The sequence below is a fragment of the Pinus tabuliformis genome, chromosome 7 (genome assembly GCF_031772625.1).
Source record: "Pinus tabuliformis cultivar Carrire ecotype Pingquan chromosome 7, CPIR1, whole genome shotgun sequence".
NCBI lineage: Eukaryota > Viridiplantae > Streptophyta > Pinopsida > Pinales > Pinaceae > Pinus > Pinus tabuliformis.
In genome coordinates, this window is record NC_142293.1 from 916,342,892 (window position 1) to 916,355,342 (window position 12,451).

The 12,451-nt window shown below is 42.1% G+C and overlaps 1 protein-coding gene across 1 annotated transcript in view; it reads left to right on the top strand.

Moving 5' to 3' along the window:
- The window catches only part of LOC149250647 (putative acyl-activating enzyme 19), a 467,065-nt gene that overhangs the window by 158,557 nt on the left and 296,057 nt on the right, over positions 1-12,451 (top strand).

The following is a 12,451-nucleotide window of genomic DNA, read 5'->3' on the forward strand; positions in this document are numbered from 1 at the left end:
ACCGTCGAGTGGAAAGAACACCTGCAGTGTTTGTGGCAGCGTTCTCAAAATGGGGTCATGGGGGCTGCGAGGGTTAATGCAATGTTGCAAACATCGGCATCGGGATAATAGCAGCGAGGGTTTGGAAAAAGAAAAAATTGTAAAATGGGTGAAAAATTGGTAAAATTCGGCAAAATATTTTTTTTTTTTTTCAAAATTTTTAGCATCTAAAGCATCTACTACAGAAAATAAATGTATTGACACATAAATATGAAAAGAAAACTAATAAGTAAGATGTCTAGTGCTATATCACACATAACAGTGAATCATGTCGTGAATCTTGAGTCTTCACTCAGCCTCAAAATATCAAGAAAAAATATAATAGATGTATATCAAATCATGAGTCAGATACAAAGAAATTATATATGTAAACCACCAAGTAAGTTCTTACTAATGACTTCCTTTGCCCCTTTTGTGAGAAAATGTAATGGATTTTCCTTTAGATGAAGAAGGCCCTTGAGCTAGCATTGGACTCCTATGTCCTCCACTGGTGACCATGGTAGGTGGTGTTACCTCCTCCTCCTCCTCTGCTACCTCTCTCTTCCCTGCAGCTGCTACCTCCTCCATTGCCTCCTCTAACCAATCAGGGGCGGATTCCATGACAGGCCTCTCAGCGTTAACCCTCCATGTAGCAGTAGTGTCAATCCCATCCAATGAGATGGCCTCCACGTCAAGTGTCTTTTGAAGTTGCCTCACCCACAATTGGAGAGTGTAGTAGGCATAGACCATGTCGTTAAGGCTCTGGGACTCCAACTTGTATGAGGGTCATAAATTAGAAATTAATAATTATAAAAATAACAAATTATAATTTTTAACAAATTCAAAAAATTAATTTGAAATTTTTTAACCTATTACGCTTCTTGGTGTGTATTTTTTCAAATACACTCTAGTTGCGCTCGCATCTGGAGGAGCTACATGTTTGGCTGAGCACTCGAATGGCAAACTTTTGGAGATTGGGTACTCTGCCACCATAGCTTGTCCACCACACATCTACAACAAATAAGAGAAACATAAGAAAATAATTGGATTTGAAAGTTGAAGCAAAGTATGAAGAGAGAATGAAATTTGAAACAAACTAAAGTTTACTCAATATTTTGGTCTTCCTATCCTAGATAGCCATGTCAAAGCTAAATGTGCCACTTGCCATCCTGTTCATCTCCATTTCTTTGGAAATTTCTGCACGTTTCGCTGGAGATGACACCATCTTCCGAAGACAAGTAAAGAATCGATGCATAACCTCAACATCAAATCTGAAACCAGAGGAGTAAGAAAACACAGGGTTCAGGTAGATCCCTACAACATGAATGGGACAATGGAGTGTATTGTTCCATTGTTTATCAATCACTCTGCATATCAATTGTTGTTTCTCAAACCCCTCATCCCCCTTATCGTCATAATAGCTACGAATGGATTCTTTTCCCTATCCTTGGCCTCATACAAGTAGCCCATTGCGGGCTTGTCTCCATCAATTAATCAAAGAACCTTTTCCAAAGGATCAATAATGGCACATAGATCCTGCACTCATGCCCAAAAGCTCTCCTGGTATGAAACTACCCTGCATATGGCCTCTCCCTCTGGTTTGCAGCTAAATCATAAAGCACGCCACTCTTCTGAAAGAAACATTTTCTTTACATCCCACATAGAATTCAAGATAGTTTGAAGACATGAAGTTTGTGGAAAACCGTGTAATAGCAGGGCACACCAAATCCTTGTTATTGGTGAATCGTCTCATGAAATGAAGCACAAATGCATGATTATATATAATTTTTTTATGCTTATTAATGATTCAACAATGTCCTTGACATAAGGAATTTTTCCTATGTCCTCTAACATCAAGTCAATACAGTGTGCAACACAAGGTATTCAAAACAACTTAGGATACCTCTCCATAAGCAACTTGCCAACAACTGTGTCATAAGTCTTGTAACTTCTCATATAATGCTTTTTAGGCCGACCTTGTATTGTTGTAGGATCTAAGACAGGGTACAAAGACACAGATCTCATTAAGTGAGCCTTGTAATGTTTATATGTTGCTGAATAGATCATTGGGTCAAAACACATCTAAGACACATGTCAAGTATGCTACTAGTAAATATGAGAGGTCGATAGTCAGCTGGTCATTATTGTATAGTGTTGTTATGCTGTCAATCTAAGTCTTGTATGAGTCAATTTGATGTATTTCTCATCATTGAGCAAAACATGGATCAAACTTTTATACAATCCCTTAATAAACTAGCAACAAAAGTCAACAGACCCTTCTCAAAGGGACTCTATGCTAGCCTTCAGAAAGAACAACCAACAGATGTGCAGGAGGGGCAGGAAATAGGACACAAGATTTTCACACTTTGGACAAATTTAAAACACATGAGGGTCACATGGAAAGTTCTCTTCAAACTTGAGGAACGAGATGCCCTCCTTTCCAAAGTGAGCCAGTTAGAAGGGAGGAAATTTATTTGGGCTCTAAAACCAACGATGCTTGCTCTCATACAACCCAAGTTCTTGATGGAACCTTGTGAAGGGGTTAGACTTGCAGTTGCATCTTGTCTTAGTCACATCATGAGACTAACCGCCCCTAGGGCTCCTTACAATGATAATGTTATGCGGAGAGTTTTCAAGCTGATAGTGGATACTTTTCAAGACTTAGACAACAATGCAGTTCCTACATTTGGGAGGAAGCTTGAGATTTTAGTAGTTATGGCCATGACCAGGACTTATGAAATCATGTTTGATCTTGATTGTGATGGCTTGTTCCTATAGATGTTCCAATGCTTCTTCAGCATTAGGAAACATCATCTTGACACAGTCATAGCACACATGTATTCCATCTTATCATCATATATGAGAGGTCGTGATGCCATTTGTCAGGAGTTGTAGTCTCGATTGTTGTCTGTCTGGAGGGAAGAGCAGTTGATCTCACCTGCTGCTTACGGGCTAGTCGAAAGGTTGGTTGAGCAAAACATCGGGTTGTTCAGGAGACAGTTGACCATGGAGGAGCTACTCAGGTTTGGTGGATCATGCAGCAAGAATGAGTTGAGGAGGAAGGGACTTTGTTTCATCTGCAAAGGACCTTGGGGACCTGGCCACTCATGCTTGAGTGACACTAGGGAGATGACAAAAGTAGAGCAGGGAGATATTCTTTATGTCTGTCAGGATGAGGACTCTTCGTTGGACAGGTCCAACGGTTCATATGATGATGCCTTTGAGGAGAACGAGCAGTCGTGTGGAGATGATGGCAGTAGCCTAGATATGCATCCATGTGTGGTAGAGGAGTACAAGGAGCAGCTGATTGTTCCCATGAGGGTAGGAGATCTGGGATTAGATGAGCGACTAATGGTTCAACATAGAGAGCACATAGAGGAGCAGGAGACAGATGCCACACATAGTGTGCGGGATGGGTCAACGTCAAAGAGTTAGCTAGTGGCTGATGTTGAGCCCATGATGGAGGATGAGCAGACACCCTTGGGGCCAACGATTGGAGTGGAGTAGACAAATGTATAGGTAGCCTCTAGGGAGGCAGTATTCGCAGACACTTTTCCTTAGTAGATGTTGGAGATTGACAGGGTAGTCTTGTAGGAGGCTAGTAGATGGAAAGAGTTGTTGGAGATGGCAGTGCATCCATCTTTGAGTCTACCCATTGATGAGGTGCAAACAGATGTAGTGGGAGCTAGCAAAGCTGCAATATATTCAGGCAACAACCCTCTCCAGGAGTCCATAGACAGGGCTTGCAACACAGTTTGCCCACTTTTTCCCATTAGAGGGAGAGAGGTAGGATTTATTGGACATGTTTTGTTTGTCCAGGTTGAGCATCAGGAGTTGAGCATGGACTAGTATCAACATAGCAGATGTATTCCTTACACAGGAGTCCATGCATTAGATTGGCGAGAGATCATGAGCTAGTACCCTACTGATGGAGTATCATTTTTAGTCAGAGGTATTGTATTGCAGGAGCCCTTAGAGGTGAGGGATATTACATGCTTCAGTTGGCAGCAGGATGTAGGCTGGCCACTCATCAGTATCTCAGCACAACATCAACATGATGAGATTGACCTTGGTTTATGCCAAGAGTTGGATTGGAGAGAGGTGATGAGTTGGTATGTGGTGGATGGAGCAACATTCCTAGTTGGAGTTATAGCAGAGAAGGAGCCATGGAGCCTTGATATTTGTTCTTGGTGGCATTGGGATCTAAGAGGATTCGTTGATGACAGGTTCAGTTAGAGATTGGTCTGGGATCCGGGCGTTGAGGGCTCCATTCATGATGGGTTGATATAGGAGCATAGCATCACCTAGTGGTTCATATGGGTTCCGGGCATTGGGTCTCAGTTGCGTCGGGCCACCAAATTGGTCCACAGATTTGGATTGCTTGAGGGCAAGCAATCTTGGGGCGGTAGGATTGTCATGTCCCCATGTTTATTCTTCTTCTTAGTACAACTAGGGTGGATTTCCAGGGCAAGGGATAGCCAGGTCAGTGGAACAAGTCTATGTCATCAGGGAACATGATGCAATTTTGAGGATTTTTTATGGGATTTGATGGCATTCGCTTGGCATATTCCATCACCCGCACAGTTTGCCTTTCGTTCTGTTGCATTCCGACAACTTTCAAAAATCAACGTTATTATTGGGCATAACTTAATTAATTATGCTCGAGGCGGCATTCCAGGGAGATTAATTGATGGAACACCTAAATGTAATAGCTCGTTGGAACCAGAACGAGAAGATCTACAGGATGGGATACTGAGAAGCGACTTCTAGTGGCCGAAGAGAGTATGGTGGGAAATTTTCCATTTGCCTTGGTTAAAAATGACTTTAATCAGTGATTTAATTAAGGAAAAATAATTAATTGGAGAAAAAGGGCCAAAGGTGACTTAAGTGAAATAAAATAAAATTAAAAGGTCACTTTATAAAGTCAATGGAGGAGCTTCTAGAATAATAATAAAATAATAAAATAAGATGCTTTTAGAGGCTTGGAGATCTATCCATGACATCTATAAAAGAGGAGGAGAAGGTCATTTGGAGACATCTTGGAGTTGAGTATTTTCTTGTGTAGAGGTTTAACAAACTGGTTCTGTACTTTAGCAGTAGCCCCAGGCAGAAACTCTCGGGTGATTCAGCGGGAGTGGGCGAGCACTCATCTCTTCCCTTGGTGGATCCATTCAGTGTTCACAGGTTGCAGTTATTTGATTTTCAGTTTGTTTGGGAGGTCCATTGTGGCATTATTATAGATCTGTTGAGGGCAGTTATCTCAGCTATATGGGTTGTATGTGCATCTAAACCCTAGTTCATCTAATATAATAAAGCTGAGTATTTTCTTGTTCAGTGTGTTATGGGATTGCATACTCTATTTGTTCAAATTTTTACATGGCAATCTTTTGTTTATGAATAGAATTTTTATCTGGAGTTTTTCTGAGTTAAAAATTTGAGTTGTTCCAAATTTATTTCAATTGGGACATTACAGTTAGTCAAACCCAACTTCACAACAATAACAAATAAGAGTTAGACACACAATCATTTTGATTACACTAGGGTTTTATCAGACAAACACACATACAAAGGAAATAATTTCTAAGACAATATAAGGGCCTTGCTCACATATTCCACCTAACCCTAATGAGCTAGGGTTCCAATGTTGAAACATAGCAAACCCTATATTACCAAAACTTGAAAGGTTCTGAGATTTTAGACCTTATCACTCAACCCTAACAAGTTAGGATTTCTCGATCATTGCAAAATCCCAAACATGACATCATCAATAAAAACTTCAACTAGCATTTCACGATATCCCTAATCAGCTTTAGGATTCACAATAGCAACCCTTCGGTTAGGGATTTCTAGAACCTGTCTAGGGTTCTACGTAGTCAATCAAGAATATGAGTAGGGTGGGTAGATTCATCAAGAGATGAATCACCCAAACAAGAATCACTAAGATTCAATACAACTAGTCATAACAAAGTAATAGATCATCAAATGAATATTCCTTTCAATCAATATATTCAAAGCATACCTTTGTTTTTTAACTAACCTTGTCTTGAGAGATCCTCCTTCTTTCAAATGTTTTTCCCTAGTCAAGACAATAGAGGGAGAAAGGTGATTAGTATTTAATATAATCAAAACTAAATGAGTACATGAACCCAAACTGAAAAGAGATGAGATACTTATCTTTGGGATTTGTTGGGAGCTCCCTCCAATGCTTGAGGGATTGTTGATTCGGGGTAGCATCGGATGTGCTCTAGCCATGAAAATTGGTGGAGAGGCTAAAGTACATGAGAACTCCAAGACCCAGAAATGGTTTGGACAGATTGTACCCGGTTTGGGAGATATTAAAATAATTAATATTTTTAATGGAGTTCCTAAGTCTAAACTTAGGAAAAATAAAATATTAATGAGTATTAATATAAAATTGGGTTAGAAGGTTCCAAAAGTCATGGATCAAGCCAAATCTAATATTAGCCGTTTATTAGAGATTTAATCTCGGTCGCTGAAGGACCAACGAGAAAAGTATAAGAAGAGGCTCGAGCGTCAATTGGAGAACACACCAGAGTGATTAGTCATTCATTTTTCTAGAGCAGGGTTGCTAAGCAAAGTTGAACCAGTGATTAGCAGTGAAGGGCAGTGAGTACTGGGCAGAGATGCACAGACAGTACTGAGAGACCAGCATAGAAGTAGGGAGAGCGAGAGCAACAGCCAGTTCAGGCCACGCAGAGCCCAACAGAGACGACGTAGAGGCCAAAGGGATTGCGTCATCCACACAGACGCTGCTGGAGTGAGGCAGAGGGTCCCAGAGGCTGCGCAGTGCCTCAGAGGGCTGACGCAAGTTGTTGAATTTTCTAAGTCTATCCGTTAGAAAATTAATCTGTATTCTATTGGTTTATTTCTTCTACTTGTTTAAATTCGAACAAGTTATTTAATACATTTAAATATCGAAATAAACACAATACAGTCACAACATCTACAGATCATCAACTGAAAGAAAACAAGCACACAAGTGACACCGTTATTTTTGGACAAATGTCCCTGGAAAAACCCAATGCAAGAAAACCGGTGCAGCTATTCAGAGGGTTATATTATTATGCAGTATATCTGAGTACAACTGGGTGCCTAACTGGCTTACCCGACAGAGAAAAAATACACGGCAAAAATACGTTTATATCCGGAAACAAGTATTTAGAAAACCTGTCCCATGAAACCCTCTCCGGCACAACTGAAGCTCAACGCTTACTCTTTTGGCCTTTGTGTCAGCCTCTTGTTGACTTGCGTCAACCCCATGACCCTTTGTGTCAGCCCTCTGAGGCACTGCGTAGCCTCTGGGACCCTCTGCATTACTCCAGCAGCCTCTGTGTGGATGACGCAGTGCCTCTGGCCTCTGTGCTGTCTCTGCTGGGCTTTGCGTAGCCTGGACTAGCTGCTACTCTCGCTCTCTCTGCTTCTGCGCTGGTCTCTCAGTATTGTCTCTGCCTCTCTGCCTCGTACAGTCGTACTCACTGCTCCTCGCTGCTACGGAAACGACCGTTTTTTAAAACTATGCTCGTACTCACTGCTCCTCGCTGCTGATCACTGATTCAACTTTGCTTAGCAACTCCGCTCTAGCGAAATGAATGACTGATCACTCTGGTGTGTTCTCCAATTGACCCTCAAACCTCCTCTTATACTTTTCCTGTTGGTCCATCAACGACTGAGATTAAATCTCTAATCAACGACTAAGATTAGATTTGGCTTGATCCATGACTTTTGGAACCTTCTAAACCAATTTTATATTAATACCCATTAATATTTTATTTTTCCTAAGTTTAGACATAGGAACTCCATTAAAAATATTAATTATTTTAATATCTCCCAAACCGGGGACAATCTATCCAAACCATTTCTAGGTCTTAGAGATCTCATGCGCTTTAGCCTCTCCCCCAATTTTCATGGCTAGAGCACATCTTATGCTACCCCAAATTAACACTGGTCAGCAGGAGGCTGACACAGAGGCTAGAAGGGCTAGCGTTGAGCTTTAGTTGTTCCGTAGAGGGTTTCGTGGGACAAGTTTTCTGAATACCTGTTTTCGAATAGAGAGGTATTGCTGCTGTGAATTTTTCTCTGTCGGGTGAGTCGGTTAGGCACCCAGTTGTACTCAAGGAAATACTGCATAATAATAGACCCTCAGAATAGCTGCATTGGTTTTCCCGCATTGGGTTTTTCTAGGGACATTTGTCCAAAAATAACAGTGTGACTTGTGTGGTTGTTTTCTTTCAGTTGATGATTTGTAGATGTTGTGACTGTATTTTGTTTATTTCGATATTTAAATGTTTCAAATAACTTGTTCAAAATTTACAAGTAGAAGAAATAAACCATCAAAATATAGATTAATTTTCTAACGGATAGACTTAGAAAATTCAACATGGTATCGGAGCGTGGTTGTAGATCACAGGAGAGTTGAAGACATCAGTTGAGCAAAGCATTTGCAACAGAATCAACTGTCTCGAGTGACAGTAGCTGATCCTTGCAGAAGCGACAGAGGAAGGTTTGACGCAGAGGGACTGCATCATCAGTTTGGGCTAGAGAGAGGCTAGTGCAGAGGTTGAGGAGGGCAGAGAGAGGCTCATGTAGAGCCACGCAGAGGCCAGGAAGGCTGACGCAGTTGGCTGGGGGAGCTATTTTGCCGGTGCCAGGATTGCACAGAGCCAAGAGGCTCAATCCTTCAGTTGCTGGGGCGAAGGAAGCTGTGGGCAGTTTGCGGGAGCGAAGTTGGTGGGGTACTGTGGTTAGAACAATACCTAACAGGGCAAGACCAAGGTAGAGGAAGTTGTTGCTCAGGCAGATTTCTAGCCAAGGAATCCGGATTAGTGTTGCAGTTGCATAGACGATTGGAGAGGGGTAACTTGACGGTTGGCAGAAAGATTTCTAGGGGGGAAATCGAGACTCAGAGGGAGTCCAAAAGAGAACTTCTAGGCGGGAAGTAGAGAGACTCAACAAGAGTCGAGCCGAGAACTTCTAGACGGGAAGTAGAGAGACTCGGTAGGAGTCAAACCGAGAACTTCCGGAAGTCGAGAGACTCAGCAGGAGTTGAACTGAGAACTTCTAGGTGAGAAGTAGAGAGACTTAGTAGGAGTCGAACCAAGAACTTCCAAGCTGGTAGTAGAGAGACTCAGAGGAGTCGACAAAAGAGCAACGAGATGGCTGTGAATGGGCTGAGAGATCAGGATAGGTTGGACGGAGCGTCCAACTTTTTGGTCTGGAAGGCCAGGATCTTGTCCATTGTAGACAGACATCATATCAAGGGCTTCACCTTGAGAGTAATGGCTATCCCAGTTGACCCGGTAGCTAATGAAAGGTACAAGGAGTCCCCGAGCAGCACGAGGCTAGTAGGCTGCAACAGTGCAAGAGGCACGACAGTGTTGCACTAGTGCAGGATGGCACAAAGAGGTGTGCAATGGTGCAAGATGCAGGGAGTTGTTGCAACAACGCAGAGGTAAGTAGAGGGAGCACTTGTTAGCGACAGAGGGAGCTTCAACATTGGGAGTGTTTCTAGCCTGACAAGGATATCAGATGTTGGGTGGATCAGTTACTTACTTCTCAGTGACTGAGTTGTAGTGCAGTAGCAGTATGTAGTAGCACGATGTAGCCTGATGAGAGGGGGATGCAGTGCAGATGCAATGTTGGGAGAATGGAACAACAACAACACGGATGTAGAGGGAGCTGCTGTATGGATGAAACAATGGCAGTGGCAAGGCTGTGGGCAGTAGTAAAAGATGCAGCAGTGCAGAGGATGTTGGGCGGGGAGGCCTAGCATCAACACATGTATTGGTGCCATATAATCAGAGTAATGCTCAGTGAGGAGTATTACTAGAGCACAATCCTCGCTAAGAGGGAGTGTTGATTTGGGGTAGCATCGGATGTGATCTAGCCATGAAAATTGGTGGAGAGGCTAAAACACATGAGATCTCCAAGACCTCGAAATGGTTTGGACAGATTGTATCCGGTTTAGGGGATATTAAAGTGATTAGTATTTTTAATGGAGTTCCTAAGTTTAAACTTAGGAAAAATAAAATGTTAATGGGTATTAATATAAATCGAGGTTAGAAGGTTCCAAAAGTCATGGATCAAGCCAAATCTAATCTTAGTCCTTGATTAGAGATTTAATCTCGGTTGTTGAAGGACTAACGAGAAAAGTATAAGAAGAGGCTTGAGAGTCAGTTGGAGAACACTCATTTATTTTGCTAGAGCGGGGTTGTTAAGCAAAGTTGAATAAGTGATCAGCAATGAGGGGCAATGAGTACTAGGTAGAGAGCCAGAGACAGTACTGAGAGACCAACGCAGAAGCAGGGAGAGCGGGAGCAGCAACCAGTTCAGGCCACATAGAGCCCAGCAGAGACAACGCAGAGGCCAGAGGGACTGCGTCATCCACGTAGAGGGTCCCAGAGGCTGCGCAGTGCCTCAGAGGGTTGATGCAGAGGGTCCTGGGGCTGATGCAGATCAGGAGGCTGATGTAGAGGCGAGAAGTGCTAGTGCTGAGTTTCAGTTGTGCCGGAGAGGGTTTTGTGGGATAAGTTTTCTGAATACCTGTTTCCGAATAGCAAGGTATTGCTGCCGTGTATTTTCTTTGTCGGGTGAGCCGGTTAGGCACCTAGTTGTACTCAAGGAAATACTTCATAATAATAGACCCTTAGAATAGCTACACCGGTTTTCCCGCATTGGGTTTTTCCAGGGACATTTATCCAAAAATAACGGTGTCACTTGTGTGCTTGTTTTCTTTTTGTTGATGATCTGTAGATGTTGTGACTGTATCGTATTTATTTTGGTATTTAAATGTTTTAAATAACTTGTTCAGAATTTACAAGTAGAAGAAATAAACCAACAAATTAATTTTCTAACAGATAGACTTAGAAAATTCAACAGGGATACCTACAAACTTGTAAAACAATACAAAATTTTCTTTTCCCAAAATATGTTAAAAACCGGTAAATTCTAAAACATATAAAGCAAGATATGTAAGGCAAATGACTTAATAGTTTAAGTCCCTAATGTTGGGTTCTTCGAGTTTGACTTTCTTTGAGTCTCCTTCTTCAACAAAGTTGGCTTGATCCCGTCCTCTCTTATTCCTTGGATTCTCGGGACAATCACTCTTGTAGTGACCTTTCTTATGACATTGATAACACTCTATCTTAGACATGTCAACTTTCTTCCTTGGTCCCTTCGATCTCTTGCCCTTATGATGAGCAACATAAGCATTTGATACTCCTTCATGATTGACAACCATTGAGATCCTTAATTCCTCTTGACTACAGGCGGTCCATAATTCTTCAAAGGTGGGAGCTACCTTCCAACTGTTGAGATGTTGATTTGGGGTAGCATCGGATGTGCCTTAGCCACGAAATTAGGTGGAGAGGTTGGAGCACATGAGATCTTCAATACCCAGAAAGGGTTTGGGTAGATTCTAAACAGATCAGGAGATATTAAAATAATTAATATTTTTAATGGAATCCCTAAGTCTAAACTTAGGGAAAATAAAATATTAATGTGTATTAATATAAATTTGTGTTAGAGTGGTCCAAAAGACATGGATCACGCCAGATCTAATCTTAGCCGTTGATCAGGGACTTAATCTCGGCCGTTGATATGTCAACAAGAAAATTATAAGAGGAGGCTTGAGGGTGACTTGGAGAATACACCAGAGTGATCAGTCATTCTATTCTCTAGAGCGGGGTTTGCTAAGAGAGATAGAATCAGTGATCGGGAGAGCAGCTGAGCGGCATTGAGTACAGAGAGACAGAGAGGTAGAGATAGTGCCGGGTTAGCAGCAGAGCAGCCAGAGAGGGAAACGCAGGAGTAGCTAGTGCTCACGCAGGGCCACGCAGAGGCAGCTAAGTGCTACGCAGAGCACCAGAGGGTCCAGCGTAGCTGACGCAGATCTCATAGAGCTAACGTAGGGCCTCCTGGGGTTGATGTAGGCCAAGATAGGCTGACGCAGTGCCAGGGCTGGGCTAGGAGAGGCTGACGCAGTTCAGATTGGGCAGACGCTAGGGTTTATGGGGCAGATTGGTGCTGAGTAGCTCTCGGAAGGATTATCCAGGGTTTCAGCCAATAGATTTTTCAGAAACCGAGAGGTATTACTGCTAAGGAAATTCTCTGTTGGGTAGGCCAGTTTCGGCACCCAGATTGTACTCTAATATTGCTTAATAAGAAAACCCTCAGATAGTTGCACCGGTTTTCCCACATTGGGTTTTTCCGAGAACATTAGTCCAAAAATAATGGTGTCATGTGGTGTGTTTGTTCTTGTTTCTTCTAGTTGCTGATGTGTAATATGTTGAGCATGCACTAGTGTTTATTTTTAGTATTTACATTGTAAATAACTTGTTAAGGAAGGTAACAAGTAGGTAGGAATAAATCAGATAAAGTGCATGGAGGGTTTCTAACTAAGTAAACTTAGAAACTT